Below are 19,798 nucleotides of genomic sequence, written 5' to 3'. Positions count from 1 at the left end.
TGCTTAAGATGTTTATATCAAAAATCTGCAGTTTTTTCTTTTTCGTAATGTGCTTGACAGATTTTAGTAGAGTGTTATTCTGGCTGCAAAAAAATAGTGTTTTATGTATTTTAAGTAAGGTGTGCCTTCCAGCAGGTGCACACATCAATCTACCAGAGGGAGAAAAGATAAAGCTTCTGCATATGCATGCTGTTATCCCAGCTTTTCAAATGTCAAGCATTGCATATGTTTTATAATGGACATGATAGATATCCATATCATATATTGTGAATGATAATTTATAAGTAAAATTCATAGGTGTCCATATTGAGGGCACATGATAAAAAATGTTTAGCCCTCACAGGTCCAGTATGTGGTGTATGTTTGTAAATATTTCCTGAGTATTTAAATGAGTGTATTTTCTGTATGCAGGATATATACTTAGATGTTTAAACTTCTCATTAATTTCATTTTGCTCATATTCTAAATTCTTAATCATTTTGTAATCTACTTGATCTGTTAAGGATTGAGAGATGTCTTCCACTCCTATTGGATTTTTGTGGATTTTTCTTTGTAGAGTTTCCAGCTGTTTATGTAGCTTAATGTCATTTATTTGCCATATTTTGTTTGTGAATAATAGCTTTGAAGTGGATTGTAACCCTGATCATTAGAAAGTGATCTCTTTAGGTTGAATGCTTCTTTTTTTCTTTCAATGCAAATCAGCCTGAAATTCATATCATGGCCCTGCCTTTTCTCCTCAGTAGTGGAGGGCCATTTGCATTTGCCTGCTGTGAATGTGAACATCGATCTACCTGGACCCCTCTGAATGGCTTTGTTCTAAACAACCATATTGTTGTAGTCACGTGTTTAGATGCAAACTGGAGAGTCTTCATTCTTGATGGTAAACTCATCCCCCTATAAGGGTAAACATTTTTATTTTTAGAATTTCCAGCAAAGCTCCTCTTGGTTGGAAAGTGTTTTTTTTTTCCCCCAGAACAATTCCTGAAAGAATCCCCAGCAGGTGGTAAGGGAGTCTGCAGCTGAGTAGCCCTGACACTTGAGCTGTCTTCCCCAGCCACTGCCCATCCCTCTGTGCCCAGGGCGCACCACAGACTCACACAGAAGCTGGCCTGGGCTCTGACCCTGTGCAGCTCTGCCAGCAGCCGGTCCTCCTGGGAGGGGCAGGGCAGGTGTGGGCATGGCCTGCAGTGATGAGAGCAGTTTTAGTGACTGCTCGGGATTTTCCCTTTGGGTTTGCAGAACCAGAGATGCTGTGAAAGTGTTGCTCACAGGGAAGAGAAAGTTGGCCTCTGGCTGAAACAGCTTCTAGTCACAGGCTTCCTAGGGGCTGTCAGTCTCTTTCTTTTTCCCTCTCCCTCTTTCGCTCTCTCCCTCTCCCTCTCTCCCTTTCTTTCCCTCTCCCCACTCTCAGCCCACACCTCACACAAACACAGCTGAGTATGTAGTTGCTGCAAACAATGAAGTTCCTGCCTTCTGAAGGAGGAGGTCATGATGTTGACTTCATTTGGGACATTTTCTCAGGGATAGTGTCCACCTGAAGTCTGGAGGCAGGAGCTCCCTCATCCTCTGCTAGAGCCAGGGCTGACATCCCTGGTAGCTGCTTAGCCCTGCTCCCACCCCTTGGCATGGATGCTGCGGCACCTGCCACGGAGGTCAGGAGATGCCCTTGGAGCCAGGCTGATAGCTGCAGGCTCTGGCCAGCCTGTGCTCCTGCAAAAAGGGCCAGGATCACAGATCACGCTCAGGAGTTTGTATTTTGCTCCAGGCAATGGCACAGCCTGGGGGAACACTGAGAAGGACAGAGGAATGTCTGTGCTTCTGTTGAGGAACATGGCTGGCGTATGCAAGAGTGTCAGACGGGAGAGGAAGAAGCCAGAATGGAGGATGGTGGCAAGTGTGGATGAGGACAGGGAGGCTTTGGGTTGGGGGTGGTGACAAGAGGTGGGAAACAGATGGATTTGGGAGCTGAGACTGGCAGCCTTGGCCCTGATGGTGGGGGAGAGGGAGCACCCCTAGAGAAGTGCCAAGGACTCAGGAGGCAGAGCCGGGACAGATGGAGCCAGGACCCTGCCATCACACAGCCGACCCTTGAGGCCCAGTACAGTGGGATGTGCTCAGGGGAGCATGGGGTGAGGATGGGGCCAAGCCCAGAGGCACAGAGCACAGGGTCTCTATTCAACCCGGCCCCAGACCAGAGTCTGAGAGTGTCCTGAGCTTCGGGCATGACAGAGCCCTGACTACGCATGAACTCGGTTTCCCCTTTGCACTAAATATAGGAGTGAAGGCAATCACAACTTCCACAGCCCCTGTTCCAGCTCTGCTCAATTATTCAAGGCTGGTTCCATTAGGGACAATCACATTATCATAGGCAGTTGGAAGAGGAGCCAACCAGGTAAAACTGGAGGTTCAGCTTTTAGAGCATCAAAGGGAAATGCTGAGAGGGAAGGAGAATTACCAGCATTACCAGGGGGAGTCAGGGTTTTGGATAATCCCCTGCTATTTCCTCCTCAGAAAGGCACTGGAAGGGGCAGAAGCAGGCTCGTGAGCTGGCTGTGCTGGGAAAATGGCAGGCCGGGTGACCACTGGCCCTGCTGACCGGAGCTCAGGACCCCTCCCATTCCAGAAGCCCCGGCTGGGCACCATGTGGAGGCTGTGGCACCTACACACTTCAGCTGCACTGGAAGTTGCCTGTGATGTGGCTCCTGGCGGCAGCTTGGCAGCAGTAGAGCAAACGGCCCCCGAGCTCAGGACCCAGGCGGGTGCACAGAGCAGAGCAGCTCCAGCTCCTAGGAGTCCCTCAGCCCTCTGCTTCCCTGCCTTCTCTGTCACGGCCCCCAACAAGAGGTAGGTTCATTTCCCACCTTCTCCCCAGCTTGGATTCCATTCCTCCAAGTTCGGAGGTTTCCAAGCTTAGACTCTAAAGACGCAAGTCACTGACTTCATTTTCATGGATGAGTGAGCCTGGGGGAAGGAAGCCGAGACACAGGCCAGGCCCAAGCAAGGAGCCGGGTACCAGAGATGACAAAGGACCAGGAATCCTTGTGCTAATTAGAGCAAGTCGGTGCCTCAGCAAGGAATGTGGAGTGATGTCACATGAAAGCTTTCTGCTTGAGTTATTGCCAATTTAATTTCTATGTAATTAACAGCAGGGCATGCTGGAATTAATGAGATTCCCCAACACATTTCTCCAGCTCTCCCCTCCTCTCTACGCTCCTTCCCTCCAATACTTCCTTTCTCCTTCTGGTCCACACAGGCTCAAAGCAGAAACCGACAGCTGTCCTGGATGGCTGACAACCTTTGCAGAGGCCATGCCAACACCCACACGCATCTACTGTGTGCCTCAGGCCTTCTTGTGCCCTGACGGACATTCTCCACATGCTGCAGACCACATGGGACACCCAAGGGGCTGGGCATCCAGTCCTCCTCTCTTGTTAACACAGGGTCCTGTGCAAGCAGAGGGAGTCTCTTCCTGGCCCCTGTAATGCCCAGCATTGTGCACTAGCCCTGTGCAGAGTGGGGGCTCAGTGAACATTCACACATGACAGCTTACCTGGCAGTTCTCAGCATGGTCTCTGCCCAACACCACCTGCCTCTCCAGCTGCCCGCACTCCTGCCCTTCCTCCAAGGCTCAGCTGCCACCTCCTCCAGGAAGCCTTCCAGATCCCACCTCAGGCCAATCACCTCCCTGCACCCCCACTGCACCCTGGAAACTTTACTGCACCCTGGGGATGGTGCCATCCTGTGACCCTTCCCTTCCCAGAGTCCAGGCTCAGGTCTCAGTCATCTCTGAAGCTGGGCTTCTCCCGGAGGCCCTAGTGAGGGCAAAGGGCGTGGCCAATAGCGTGGACAGACAGTGTCCAGTGTGGAGTGGGTGTGAAGTGAATGCCAAGGGGATACTGGAGCTTCACCCCCAGCCTCTGTTCTCAGACACCCAAAACCACAGCAGCAGCCTGAGGGATGGAGGGACCAGAGCCAGCTCCCTCTGCAAGGGTGAGGTGGATGGAGGGTGGCTCCCACAGAGCCAGTCCCAGCTGGCGTTTTCCCAGCTGCCAGGGGAAACCTTCTTATTTGGTGTCTATGGGTCTCTTGTTATTCTGGTTTACAACTTAATAGCTCCTTTGAAAAATTGCTTTATTGTTTTTATGTTTTAAATGATCTTTGTTCACTGTAACTTTTAGAAAGTCACAAATTCAGAAAGAGCAAGAAAAAAAGGAAAAAAGAATCACCTGAAATTTCACCATCTAGAGAGGAGTTTGGTGTATTTCCTTTCAAACTCTACATTTTTTTCGAGAATGCAATTATATGACTTACACTATTCTGTCACTTACTGTTTGCATTTGTGCACAGAAATTATCTTGGAGAATAGTGTGTGTTGATAAATATAGATACAACTTCCTTTCTCTCTCACTCCACACACACACACACACACACACACACACACACACACACACAGTTTTCCATTTATTGTGAGGGCTGTAATAAGTAATGGATGTGCACTGGTTTACTTAACCAACTTCATTTTGATGGACACTGGTTTGGTTCTAGTTATGTAGAATTTAAAAATAATGCTGCAGTGAGCATGTTTGTATTCTTGTGTGAGTGCTTCTGGAGAGTAAGTTCTCACAGTGGCACTGCTGGGCCAGAAGCCTGCATGCATTAGCGTCTGATGGGCATCCTCACGCCTCTCCCTGTCAGCGGTGCCCTGTGTGTTTCCATCCATGACACACAGGCAGGCATAGCCCCTCGCCCAGCCATCATCAGGCGATGCCAACCTCTGTCACACAGGGTGCTCTGGGAAGCAGAAAATGCCTGCTCACTATTTCCATTTGAATTTTTAATTCTTCAGTGAGATGACAATATTATGTGTTGACTATATTTCACAGCCAAAGAAGCAAACTAGATGTTTTGCAGCCTCACAAGAACTACTTTTAAATAGGTAAAAGGGTCATACATTTAAAAAACTCATGGAGTACTGCTGTGTAATATTATGTTGAGGAGGGAAAGTCCCTTCTTAGCCTAACAAGGCCAGAAAGTATTTTTTAAAAACACAAAGTTGATTGCATTTTTTAAGTCAGTAAGGTAAAAAAAAAAAAAAAAAAAAACCTCATAAAGAAGTTGAAAGAGAAACAATAAGGGGTTTCTAATGTACATTCAAACTAAATAAAATTACAAATTTAAAAGGAAAAATGATAAAAATCCAGCAGAATGTAGGGAGAAGGGGCATGAACATGCAATTGATAAAGTAGGCAATTTGCCTCCTTTGCCCCTTTCTCAGGAGGCTCAAGGAGGATAAGCCAGGAGACCAGGGGCTGTGGAGGACCAGGGCTCTGTGCTCCCCAGACAAAGGCAGAGGGAATTCCTGGGAGGACGGGAGGTCCTGGGGCAGCAGCTCTAGAACAGGGGCATGGACAGCTCCAGGAGCAACAAGCATAGAGCCAAAGCTCTGAGTCTATGCACTCACGACAGGTACATAGAAATGAAGCAGACAGAGCAAGGCAGTGATTAACCATGGAAGAAGTTGTGTGTCAGAAAAGCAGCCATGGGGAATATTTGCAAAGAGTAGTGCAAACAGTGAATGCAGAGTTAACCCAGCTGTGATCTAACTCAGTGGGGGCCTGGTGGGAAAGGCAAAGTATGGTGTGGGAAGGGGAAGATGGTGCAAGGTGGCTGAACCTTTAGCTTTTGGAGTAAAAATCGGGGCAATGTCCGACATTGAAAATTCAAGTCAGTACCGCCACGTAGCCAGTGACAGGAATGGCTAGAGGCTGGGAGAAGCTGCAGCTGGGATTAGCTGGGGGTGGAGGGATTGAGTTGGCACAGCTGGTTTGCAGCAGAAGCCTCGCTACCCTCAGCCTGCACTGGCCCGTCTTCCCCTGCATCCGGAGCAGCTGGGCGTTGCTGTGCAATGCACTCCTCCCGTGGTATGTGAGTGCATCCCGGGCAGGCCGGTGGTCAGAGGTGGCCTGTCCCTTCCCACAGTGCAGCTGGTGAAGCCCCAGACTGACCCGGCGGACGATGAGCAGGGGCTGCAAGCAGAGCCTTGAGGAAGTAGCACCTATCCAGCGACATGGAGGTTTTAGTGTGGGAACTGTGAAGAAACATTTCATTACACTAACAGCGTAAAGAAAAACAAGTGGTATTTTTAAACAGGTGCATGCACAAAAGGCATCTGGTGATGTTTGACAGCTGTATTAGTTATCAATGCTCATAACAAATCATCCCAAAACTTAGCAGCTTTACACAATAGACATTTACTATCTCACAGCATCTGTGGTCAGGAATCTGGCCTAGAGAGAGAAAAAGAGAGAAAGAGGGAGAGAGAGCGAGAGAGCTTGCCCGAGATAGACGCTGCAGCATTTTCATAAGCTGTGCCAGTCGGGTTTTCACCTCCACCATCGCTTCTGCTCTGTGCTATTGTTAGAAGCTCACCACGAACAGCCATGCTCAAGGGAGGAGAATTCAATTCCACCTTCCACCCTTCAGGAGAGCGTTTCAGATAATTTGTGGGCCTACTTCTAAAACCATCACACCGACTTTGGTGTTAAAGCTTCTTGTGAGAAGTAGAAAACGCAGAAATCTTTCTCAATATAACATGAATTATATATTCTATTATTAAAAACCAGCAGCAAGTGCCCCACTAAATGTAGCACACGATGAATGATGATGGGAGTGAAGGCAAGGTCTTGGGAAATGACTGGACCTGGATTGAAGCCATTGCTTGAATTTTATTAGTGTGGCTTATGTGGTCACAGGTGGACCTGAGAATAAAAGGAGGTGGGGACCAGACCTCCTCTCTTCAGGGGAAAAGACTGTCTTTGTTCTGGGGGAGACATTCCTGTCCTCTTGTGGGGCCCCTAGTCAGTTAGGTAAGGACCCCTTAGTGACACCATGTCAAGCCAGTGTCTGAAAGTCTCTGGGAAGCCCCAGGGGTCCCTGAGAAGTGGACTGCTGGACCCCCAAGTGTGCTGCTGAGGTGCTCTTGTTCTCCTGCCGGGGTCTGCTGGGGGGCGGGAAGGCAGCCGGGCCAGGTGAGGAGTGGATTTCCTGCCATCGGTCACCCTGCAGGACACGAGGACTGGCCACGGCGGGTGGAAGGCCACAGAGGCCTGGGCCTTGGTGCACACGAGCTGACCCCTGGAGCCAGGTAAGGGGCTGCCCGGGGAGGCCTCATGTGAGGGGTGCGGAGGGTGGGTGGGCCTGGGTGCCCCGTGTAGCCACAGCTCTCAGAGCTGCCAGCCAGGCTGGATCCACTCCCTTCCCTTGTGCTGGAACCTGCAGCGTTCAAATGTTCCTTGAAACAAAGTGACCCAACTCTCCCACAGGGGTTCCAGCCAAGGCTTGGGGGGTGTGGTGGAAGCCCTCAGATCCAAGCCATAGCCTCAGCCCTGTTGTGCCACCCACAGCTCCTTCCCAGTCAATTCAGAGCCTAGGATGAGGAAAGGGAAGCCCCTGGAAATGCCACGAGTTCACAGCAGTTTGCAGAGACCTGTGACTGTGATGAATGGGTGATGGCAGGGGCAAAAGATAGGCATTGGCCAGGCAGGATGGTGGGGGAGGGGAGAAGCATGGCTTCCCTGCCTGCACCAGCAATGTCCTGGCCTGGACCACTCTTTGTTGTGGGGGCTGCCCTGCACACCCTGGCCTCTACTTGCCAGATTCCAGAACACCCTCCTCCAAGGTGTGGCAACCAAAAACATCTCCAGGCAGCACAAAATGTTAAGAACCACTGCATTCGCATTAGCTCCAGTCTGGCTGACTTAGAAGTAACCAGGGACTTCTCCAGGGCCAGTCATGACTCATGGTCACATCCCCTGGGTGGCCAAAGGCTATGATCAGGAACGGGTGCATACCCTGGGGAAGGAATTCAGTGACAATGATGAGCAGTGATGGGCAGTGATGGCAGTGATGGACATTGATGTACGGTGATGGGGGGTGATGGACTGTGATGGACAGTAATGGGCAGTGATGGACAGTGATGAGTAGTGACGGGTGGTGATGGACAGTGATGGGTGGTGATGGATGGTGATGGACTGTGATGGACGGTGATGGGCAGTGATGGACAGTGATGAGTAGTGATGGGCGGTGATGGACAGTGATCGGTGGTGATGGACGGTGATGGACTGTGATGGAGAGTGATGGGCAGTGATGGGCGGTGATGGACAGTGATGAGTGGTGATGGGCAGTGATGGACAGTGATGGGTGGTGATGGACAGTGATGGGCAGTGATGGACAGTGATGGACAGTGATGGACAGTGATGGACGGTGATGGGTGGTGATGGACGGTGATGGACAGTGATGGACAGTGATGGGCGGTAATGGACGGTGATGGGCAGTGATGGACGGTGATGGACAGTGATGGGCAGTGATGGGCGGTGATGGACGGTGATGGGCGGTGATGGACAGTGATGGACAGTGATGGGTGGTGATGGGTGGTGATGGACGGTGATGGACAGTGATGGACAGTGATGAGTAGTGATGGACTGATGGACAGTGATGGGCGGTGATGGGCAGTGATGGACAGTGATGGGTGGTGATGGACGTTGATGGATGGTGATGGGCGGTGATGGGCTGTGATGGATGGTGATGGATGGTGATGGGCGGTGATGGGCGGTGATGGACAGCGATGCACGGTGATGGGCGGTGATGGGCGGCGATGGACGGTGATGGACGGTGATGGGCGTTGATGGACGGTGATGGGCGGTGATGGGCGGTGATGGACGGTGATGGGCGGTGATGGATGGTGATGCATGGTGATGGGCGGTGATGGACGGTGATGGGCGGTGATGGGCAGTGATGGGCATTGATGGACAGTGATGCACAGTGATGGGCGTTGATGGACAGTGATGGGTGTTGATGGGTGGTGATGGACAGTGATGGGCGGTGATGGACAGTGATGCACGGTGATGAGCACTGATGGGGCATGACTCGCTCAGCCCCTTTCCTTGTCACAGAACCATGAGGCCTCTGAAGACTGTGAGCCTGGCCAGGAGCCGCTGTGCATCCACCTCCACTATCAGGCATTGCCGTTACTCTGGCGGACCTAGCTTGACCTGGGGCTGCAGGGCATGGAACAGAGAGAGGCCTGGAGTAAGGATCCAGGCAAACTCAGAAGACAGGCCAGTTCCCAAGCAGCTGGCAGGGAGGGACAGAGGAGAAGCAAGACCCAAGGACACACCCAGCACAAGGACAGGATTGGGTGTGGGCCTGAGGGCAGCAGGAGTCTGGTCTGGGGCACTCTTGGCCTCCAGCAAGTCTGCTGCCCCAGCTGGGAACAGAGGCAGGCAGGGGCAGGGGAGGTCCTAGAGCGGCCAGCCAGTTCCTATTTCATCCTCCCTGAAGCCCCATCCTCAGTCCCAGCTGGTCCAGCAGAGGACCAGACAGCTGAAGACGTCAGCAAGCTCAAAGCCAGCATGAGTGGAAGGGGCTTCCACACAGGCTCCTCCAACCTTGTGGGCTCTCCCCTGTGGGATCCTTGTGGGATCTCCCTTATGGGATTCTCACCCCTAGGAGTGGCTGATCATTGTTGCAAGGTATTCTGTGCACCTGAACTGCCCAGTGTGAGCCAGATGCCCTGCCCTGCAGTTGACAACATCAGAGGCTGGGAGCAGAGCCAGAACCAGCTCCTGACCCCTGCACTTCAACCTGGAGACAGAGACAGGCAGGTGGGCTGCAGGGGTTCACAGTAGGGTGTGGAAAGCTCCAGAACAGATTCAGGCATTATCCTCCCACCATTCTGGAGGCCACAAGTCCGAAATCAAGGTGCCAGCAGGGCTGTGCTCCCTCCAGAAGCTCTAAGGGAGGAGCTTTCCTGCCTCTTCCAGGTTCTGGTGGCCCCTGGCTTCCTTGGCTTGTGGCTGTGTTGCTCTAAACTCTGCTTCTGTCTTCACATGGCGTCTCCTCTGTGTGTCTGCATCTCTCCCCATCTTATAAGGACACTCGCCATTGGATCTAGGGACCACCCTAAATCTAAGATGATTTTGTCTCAATATTCTTCACTAAGTACATCTACAAAGACCCTATTCCAAATACAGTTGCACCCTGGGGTTCTGGGTAAATGCTGCTATTCAACCCACTTCTGGCCATGCAGAAGAGCATAGGCAGGAGGAATGGCCTGGCCAGGGGCAGGGCTCAGGCCCTATGCTCTCTGCTTATGCCTGAAGAGGCAGCACGCGAAGAGGGAGCTTTTCTCTTCCATCAGAGACAATTTTAAAAAAGAAAATCAGAAGGGATGTGAATAACTTCCGAAATTTATCAAATTAATAGGCACGTGGAAGCCCAGCTTGCAAAAAAATTCATTTCAAATCCCCTAAATCTTAACTGTCACATTCATTGAGTTTCCAGGGGCTAAATGCTGAATGCTAATACCATTTCCAGTATTCGCAATCCAATCTTAATTAAATCTGCACCACACTGAATTACTTTAACTATGATTTTCCAGTGGAAGGTATTGTGAGAAGTGTATTCTCTCTTATTTTAATCAGATTTCATAATTTTCAAGTGGACATGCTGGTGGAAAGACTGTTTGTTTAGAGATTGAGTTGGGAGGAGTCTCTCCAAATCTCATCAGTGGCTTTCATAAAGAAAGAGGAGGGTGTCTTTAATAAGACCGACTCCTACTGGTTAAAAAGTCAACAGTACGCCAAAGTGTGGGAGAAGATATTTGAAATGCACATAATGACAAAAGATATTCAAAGACAAATAATAAACATAAACATAAAGCCAGACAACCCAATGGAAAGATGGGGAAATGCCTGAACAGACACTTCATGGAGAACAAGTCCAAAGGCAGATGGATCATGGGGCATGTGCCCCCTCAATGGCAATCACAGAATTGCACCCTGCAGTAGCTACTGCCATGCTCAGCTCAGATTCACTTAACTGGCTGCCATTTCCACCCCTGGCAGCAGCTTGTACTGGCCAACAACTCACAGCTGACACTCCTGTAAATAATTGCCCTTGGCCCAGCAGAAGCCACTTCATCAAGGGGCTGTGTCCCGCACCCAGGGCAGACCAAGGACAAGGACTAGCTGGCATGAGGATGCTACAGGGCAGCCCCTGCCTCACAGCAGGGCCAAGTCCCGGGTGCGTTCACACTCCAGAGCTCCCATGGAATTGGGCTTGAGGTGAACTCCAGCTGAGGTCAGTTTCTGCCCCTTATTGCTTAATTCATCTGCTGTCTCCTGAGAGTCACTTGAATAAGAACCCTCATCTCAGGTTTTGCTTACAGGGACACCAGTCCCGGGACACCGATTAGGATGACTACTGTTAAAAACAATAACAACAACAACAAACCCTCAAAAACAAACAAGCCCAGAAAGTAACAAGCATTGGCAAGAATGTGGAGACATGGGAACCCAGTACACTGTGGGCGAGAATGTAAAATGGTGCAGCAACTGTAAAAAAAGTTCCTCAAACAATTAATCAGAGAACTACCATATGACCATCAGTCCCACTTCTGGACACATACTAAAAAATATGAAACAGGAGCTCAAACAGATATTTGTACACCCATGTTCACAGCAGCGTTACTCACAGCACCCAAAAGATGAAAGTAACCCGCTTGTCCACTGAGGAATGAGTGGATAGATGTGGAGCACTCATACAATGCTGTCCCAGTCCGTTTTGTATTGCCATCACAAAATACCCGAGGCTGGGTAATTTACAAAGAACAGAGGTTTATTTGGCTCATGATTCTGGTGGCTCCAAAGCCTAAAATTAGGCAGATGCATCTGGTAGGGGCTCATGCTGCTTCCTCTCATGATGGAAAGTGGAAAGAGGGGTGAGCAAAGAGATCACCTGGTGAGAGAGGAAGCAAGAGGGAGCTGAGGAAGCCAGACTCGCTTTGACCACAGCCCGCTCTCTGGTAACTAATCCAGTTTTGGAAGGGCAAGCACTCACACACTCCTGAGAGAGAGCGTTAATCTATTTATGCGAGATCTGCCCCCATGACCTAAACACCCCCCACTACGCTCCACCTCCTAACACTGCCTCACAGTGGATGCAGTTTCAACACTACGCTCCACCTCCCAACACTGCCCCACAGCAGATTAAATTTCAACATGACTTTTGGTGGAAACAAGCCACATCCAAGCCATAGCAAATGGGGTATTCGTCAGCCTGCAAAAGGATGGAAATTCACACAACATGGATGAAACTTGAAGAATTACGCTAAATGAAATAAGCCATTTATAAAAGGACATTTACCGCTGCATGGTTTCGTTGATGATATTCCTAGAGTAGTTACATTCATGGAGAAAGAAAGTGGAATGGTGAGTGCCAGGGGCTGTGTTTAGTGGCTGCAGAGTTTCAGCTTTTCAAGATGAAGAGTTCTGGAGATGGAGGGTGATGGCTGCACAGCACTGTGAATGTACTTAGTGCCACCAAAGTGTACACTTAAAAATGGTTAAAATGAGGCTGGGTGTGGTGGCTCATGCCTGTAATCCCAGCACTTTGGGAGGCTGAGGCAGGCAGATCACAAGGTCAGGAGATCAAGACCATCCTGGCTAACACAGTGAAACCCCATCTCTACTAAAAATACAAAAATTAGCCAGGCGTGGTGGCACGCAACTGTAATCCCAGCTACTCGGGAGGTTGAGACAGGAGAATCGCTTGAACCAGGGAGTCAGAGGTTGCAGAGAGCCAAGATCGCCCCACTGCACTCCAGCCTGGTGACAGAGCGAGACTCCTCAAAAAAAAAAAAAAAAAAAAAAAAAAGGTTAAAATGGTAAATTTTATTTTAGGTGCATTTTACCTCAATGGAAAATGTTTTAAATGAAAACAAAACAAAAATTCACCTCCAGCCAATCTACTGAATGGCTAGAATTTGAAAGGCCAACACATGAGCTGCTGCAAGGCTGGAGAAAGGAAGTTTCAGACACCACGGGTGAGGGCACATCACTTTGGCTTTATCTAGAAAATTGAGGTTACACCGGCTCTATGGCCCTGTAATGGCACTGCTGACCATCCACCTACAGAGACACATGCCCTGAGCCCGGGGTACATTTACAGGAATGCTTGCGGCTGTACTGTGTGCAATTATCAAAAATGGGAATCTCAAACAGAGTGAATATCCAGTTCTGGTAAGGTGGGCGCATATTCAATTGAATATTATACTGCAGTAAAAACAAACAGCTATAATCACATGCTTCCACATAGACACATCTCCCAAACGTATCTATGAGAGTAAGAAGAAAGACACAAAAGATTAAATAAGGAAAGAAGCTTTTTTTTTTTTTCTTGAGACAGAGTCTCGCTCTGTCACCCAGGCTGGAGTGCCGTGGTAAAATCTCGGCTCATTGCAACCTCCGCCTCCCGGGTTCAAACAATTTTCATGCCTCAGCCTCCTGAGTAGCTGGGATTACAGGCGTGTGCCACCATGCCCAGCTAATTTTTGTGTTTTTAGTAGAGACGGGGTTTCACCATGTTGGTCAGCCTGTTCTCAAACTCCTGACCTAGTGATCCACCCACCTTAGCCTCCCAAAGTGCTGGGATGACAGATGTGAGGAAATGAAGCTTTTCATATAAAGTTTCTGCCACATTGTTTCAGGATGCACATAGAAGTGGAAAAACTTTAGAAAAACAATGACGTGGTTGTTCCAAAAGTTAAAGGACAGCTGCCGCCAGGCACAGGGTGCGGCTGTGAATTGAGAGAGGCAGGCAGTGGAGAAGGAGGGCATCTGGGGAGATGGACCGGCGGATTCTGAGATTCTGGCCATGTTCCAGGACTTGACCTGGGAGGTAGGCTCGTGGGTGTTTATTTATAATCATTGTGTACAATTATGCAATATAAACTTCTCAGTGTTTGTCAACAACAATAAACAATGATCAATTTTATTCCAAACCATTTCCCTTGTTTACAGCTTATCTTTTACAAATAGTTTCCATTAAAGAAATCCATGCAGATCCTTCTTAGTCGGCTGTGTCATATGAGAACAAATATTCAGACGATTGCTCCAATCTGATGCTAGTTTGCCACACGGTGCAAAGCACACACGCCCGTGTGGTCCATAAAGGATGCACAGGTGGTGCCTGAAGGTCATTCGCAGTCTTGAGTGTTGGCCACTCCGATGTCTTGGCTTTGAGGAAAAGGATCATGATTGTATTCGTCAGTTCTTGCACTGCTATAAATAAATACCTCTGACTGGGTAATTTATAAAGAAAAGAAGTGTAACTGGATCAGAGTTCTGCAGGCTGTAAGGAAGCATGACAGCTTCTGGGGAGGCCTCAGGAAACTTTCAATCATGGTAGAAGGCAAAGAGAAAGCAGGCACGTCTTACGTGGCCAGAGCAGGAGGTGGTCGAGGGTGGATGCCACACACATTTAAATGACCAGATCTCATGAGAACTCATTCACTGTGATGGGAACGCACCCAAGGGCATGGTGTTAAACCATTAGAAACCACCCCTCTAATCCAATCACCTCCCACCACACCCCATCTCCAGCACTGAGGATTACAACTGAACACAAGGTTTGGGTGGACGCAGAGCCAAACTGTATCAGCTACTGAATCCTCACCATTGTCCATTTAAAAAATAGTCTATTTCCAGTAAAACAGGCATAAGATAAAACTAGAATTTGCAAGGAAATAAAATAACATCATTCTCCAAACTTGTTTCTAGGAGAAAGCAGAAGACTTTGGCAGCTGGTGGAGAGACACGTGTAGACATGCAGTGGCTTCCGGGTCTCTCCTCAAAGGACAACAGGTGCAGAGGGGCCGGCACTTGGGAACTTTGCCTTCGCATTGACCTGGGCAAAGGGCTGCCCACAGCCCTATTCTGATGCCTGCTGTGCATGACAGAGATGGAGAAAGAAGGAAGAAGGGGAAGGGGAGAAAGGGGAGAAAGTGTTTTCTGTTGACAAATTCTGTTCACAGGTGGGAAAAGAGGAGAGAGGAGCTTCGATGCGGCTGCCGTCATGAGTGATAGATACAGGGATGACCAGGGCTGGAATAAACTGAGATGAGAATGACAAATAACAGAGGTGGCTGTGCACAGGTACCTCTGGAAAGGAGAAAGGGCTTGGTGTGGAGCAGGCCTATCAGCTATGGCTTCGGACTTCGGCGAGGGGAGGTCTTTGCAGGTCTGTTTCCTCCTCTGGGCCCTTCTCCCGCATCCTCTTCCCTCTCCTCTCTTTGCTGAATTCCACTCCAGCTCTCAGCTTGGACACCACCCCTTAGGGAGCCTTTCTTACCTTCCCCATGGCACCCATGCTTGACACGCTAATTTCTATCTTCCCTGAAGCTGCCTTCTTGTCCCTGCTGCTCTGCAGGCCGCTAGCAACCAGCATGGACTGGAACCACTGCTCCAACGCCAAGGCGGTGCTCAGCAAGTATCAGCTGAATGAGGGGATGAGGAATGGTGTGCTTGAATGACTGTGGGTCCTGGGTGGGCCGCCAGCGATCCAATAAACCTAGAATCCCTGGGTGACCCCTCCTATGTTGGGTGGGCTGGTCCCAGAGCCACCCAGATGCCCCAGGCCCCAACCCCTGACTTTGGGGGATGGGAGGGAATGGGAAGGGTGGGGAATGGGGGCCGTGGACTCCACCTTATATCCATGGGTAAAATGTTCTCAAGGAACAGTTTGTTCTCATTTCAAAGGCTCATCCAATATATCGGGTCAAGGTTTGTCAGAAAAGTTTCCGAGATCTTACTGTTTTCCCTATATCGGAAAGAATTTCCAAAAAATATTGTTTTAAAGATGTGTAATTGTTACTGGAGTGAGGTGGAGTCATGTCCAGGAGGGCGGGTGGCAGTTTCCAGGCAGAAGTCAGGGCCTCAGCCTGGATGCATTCTTGCCTTCCCCAAGATGCTGAAATGCCTGCCCATTCCACAGGACTCCAGCCTCCGAAGGAAAACAGGAGACCCACAGGAAGGGTGGCTCCCCGCCTGCCCTCCAACACCTCCCTGCTATAAACAAAAAGGTCTCAATCAATTTAGGAAGTTTATTTTGCCAAGGTTAGGGACACGCCTGTGACACAGCCTCAGGAGATCCTGACGACATGCACCCAAGTTGATGGGGCACAGCTTGGTTTGATGCATTTTAGGGAGATGTGAGACATCAATCAACATATGTAAGATGAACATTGGTTTAGTCTGGAAAGGTGGGACAACTCAAAACAGGGAGGAGGCTTCCAGGTCATAGGAAGATAAAGAGAAACGGTTGCATTCTTTTGAATTTCTGATCAGCCTTTCTAAAGGAAGCAATCAGATACGCATTTGTCTCAGTGAGCAGAGGGGTGACTTTTGAGTTCTGTCTATCCTCTGTCTGCAAGGAACTTCCTTGTGGACAAATTGTGAGGGAGGTGCGTAGCTTTTTTATCTTAGTAGCTATCTTTTTTAGGAATAGAACGGGAGGCAGGTTTGCCTTAACCAGTTCCCATCTTGACCTTTCCCTTTGGCTTAGTGATTTGGGGAGTCCCAAGATTTATTTTCCTTTCACACTGGCCTGCCCTGTCTTCCTCAGAACTGGCCTGCCTCCACCCCCAACCCAGCACACCTGTCTCCTCTCCTCTTCTGGCCAGAGGGTATGGTGGGAATGTGAACCCTGGCCCAGGTCAGGCCCAACCAGGCCCTGGTGGCCTCTCCAGGGACAGGTTCCCTGTACAGGGAACTGGGGAATGCTGGCCCGGCAGACAAGCCCGTCCGTGCTGTGCACTTTTATGGAGCATTGAAGGAGCTAGCTCTGAGTGAAGCTCTCCCTGGCCCCAGCCATCCCTACCACCTGTCCTACCACCCCTGAACTGCCCACATTCCCAAGCCCTGATCCTCCACCCTGGACTTGGCCTTGACTGGTGAATAAATCGCAGGCTGTGCAGAGTCTGCCTGACCACCATACCCTGAGATGGAGGAGTTGGACTGCTCTCACAGGCTTTGCACGACAAAGATTCTACTCCTCTTTGATTTTATTGAGAAGATTGTGAGCTGAGATTTAAGTTAGAAATGGGTTGAGAAAACTGTATCCCATCAGTAGTTAAAAAAAGAAAAGCAATGTAAGAGTGGTAGGTGCCAAAAGACATTTGCAAAAAAATCAACATTTATTTTGAATAAACAAATATATAAAGAAAAAAAACTTACTAAACCAGGAAGAGAAAGAACATCGTGTTGGGGTGTGAGGCACGAGAGAGCCCCTCCCAGAGCCATTTCGGAAGATAATTTTTTCAAATCTGCTGGAAAACATTAGTTCTCCAAAGATCTGGGAAAAAATGGGGCAAATGGGAAAAACAGTATCAAGACCAGTGAACGTGAAAAAAAGGTTTTAAGACAACAATGGCGTAGGTTTCTGTCTCTCATGTACAGCCAGAGTATAAGGTGCACTCAGAAATGGTCGTCACGTGCTGCTCCTAGGAGGAAAAGTTGGCACATGCTTTCTGGAAGACCACCTGACAGTACAAGAGGAAAAAATAAAAGTGGCTTTTCTCAGCCATTTCTCTTTTAAGAAATCATAAAAGAGAATCACTCAGACAATGGTCAAAGATAGACATAGCGTTGTTCACTACAACCAAAGCTTGAAAACAACCTAAATGAGGAATGAAATGAACCATGGACTAATCAATGAATAAATCCAAGGATGCCCAAAAACCCAAGGACTGTGGATGGGAAGGGGGACTCATTGACTTAGGATGTTGTTCACAATCTATCCTAAGAGGAAAGAAAGGCTATTTCAAAACAAAATATGGGGTAAGTAATTGAAGTGTATGGAGTATCTATGAACAATTTGTAAAAAAAGAATATAAATAAAAGCCTGGGTAAATACACATGAAAAATCATTGGGGATTATCTCTGGCAGATGGGATTACAGGTGTTGTATTATCATTTTATTCTTTTTTCCTTATGTATTATTCTAATTTTCCCACCATGATCATGTTATGTTGTAATTAAAATATAGATATTGCAATTTTACTTATACTGGAAGTTCTTGGCATTGGCACATTTCGTGAGCAAACACATTTTCCAAAACTGATTCAGCAGGAAATTTCAGCTCTGACCAGACAGGAATGGAGGAAGAACAAGCCCCTACTTGGAGGTTGCAGTGGCGATTTTCAGAATCAATTTGCGTGGCAAACAGACAGAGCATCCTTTACCCCCACCACGTGCTCCTGGCACTTCCACTGCGAGACAGACGTGAGGGGACAGGGCCGCCTGTTCTCACAGTGCAGGTCCATCTCCAGCACACACAAAGTGGAGGACTGCCCAGCCCAAGCCAAGGAAAGAGAGTTAGATGAAGACTGTATTAGTCTGTTTTCATGTTGCTGATAAAGACATACCCGAGACCCAGTAATTTATAAAGAAAAAGAGGCTTAAAGGGCTCACAGTTCCGCGTGGCTGGGGATGCCTCACAGTCATGGCAGAAGGCTAAAGGCAAGTCTTACATGGTGGCAGACAAGAGAGAACTTGTGCAGGGAAACTCCCCTTTATAAAACCAGCAGATCTTGTGAGACCCATTCACTAACCTAAGAACAGCACAGGAAAGACCTGCCCCCATGATTCAACCACCTCCCACTGGGTCCCTCACATGACACACAGGAGCTGTGGGAGCTACAGTTCAAGATGAGATTTGGGTGGGGACACAGTCAAACCACATCGAGGACTGAGACAAATCTCATGCATGAACTTAGGTGAAGAGTTTAAATTATGAACTAGGGATCCAAAAATCAGATGTTCAACCTCACCAATATCCAGAACAAAACAAAATGAAACCCAGCGGTGACCACCACCCATCAACTGATATGGCCCCAGAACCACCACCCACCCATCAAAGTGGCCCTGTAAAATGTCCAGCAGCAAACCCCAGCTGGTGAGATGAGTGTGGAACAGCGGGGACTGGCAGTGTGGCATCACTGGCATGGCCACTGGGAAAACCTTTCAGCCACATCTATAAGCCTAATAAATGTAAATCCTCAATCCAGGAACCCCATGCCTAGGAACTCGGACAACGATAATGTGTTCATGCACGAACCAAGGACATTCAGAATTCAACAGTACAGCGGGGAGTGACTTCCCTCCCATTGAAGCAGGGATTATTCCTTACAAAAGAGTCACAGGGCACTTGCCTCACGTGCAAAAGACATCAGGAATATCACTTTTTCTCCAAGTTTTGTTTTTTGTGCACATTGATTTGAGTACTTGATACGTTTTTTAAAAGTTCCTCTTCTCGGTGTCATGTTTTCTGTAAGTATTTGTCTCCAGGCCTCATTTGGGACTAATAAATGAGAAATACATTTTATTGCCACCAACCAGTCTGCTACCCTGCAGTAATTGCAGGCGCGTGTCTCCTTTTGAAGGTCTGCCTGCCTTCCCTCCTTCCTCCCAGTTTCCTCCCTCCCACCCTGCTTCCTCCACCTTGGGCATGCCCTGGAACCCTTCCTTTGGTAGCTAGGTTGACTGTATTTTTTCTTCTGCTTTTTTTTCCCTGCAAAACTCTGTGAGGGGAAGGAAATCTAATTTCAAATTTTGTTTCCAACAATTAACCAGTCGTCTCAGTAACATTTATTGACTAAATCTCTGCCCCATTGATTTGTGGTGCCTTCCATACCAGAAGTTCAGTGTCGGCTTCCAGTCGGCTCCTGGACTGTCTACCACATCCTGCTGGTCTCGCAGTTAATCACATACAAACGCTACACACGTCTAATTACTGCATTATGAAAATGCTCCAATATCTACTGGGGCTGGTGCTTCCTCACGACCCTTTTCAAAGAAGGAATTGTGGTTTCATAACACGCCTGCTTACGCTTCACAACATTGCTTAGAAGTCCACCTGAAAGTTCACTGGAATTACAGTAGAATTTTATTAAAATGCCATA

Source organism: Pongo abelii, chromosome 11 (assembly GCF_028885655.2).
Source record: "Pongo abelii isolate AG06213 chromosome 11, NHGRI_mPonAbe1-v2.0_pri, whole genome shotgun sequence".
Lineage (NCBI taxonomy): Eukaryota > Metazoa > Chordata > Mammalia > Primates > Hominidae > Pongo > Pongo abelii.
The sequence above is the reverse complement of the archived record's forward strand: the minus strand, read 5'-3'. Positions refer to the sequence as shown.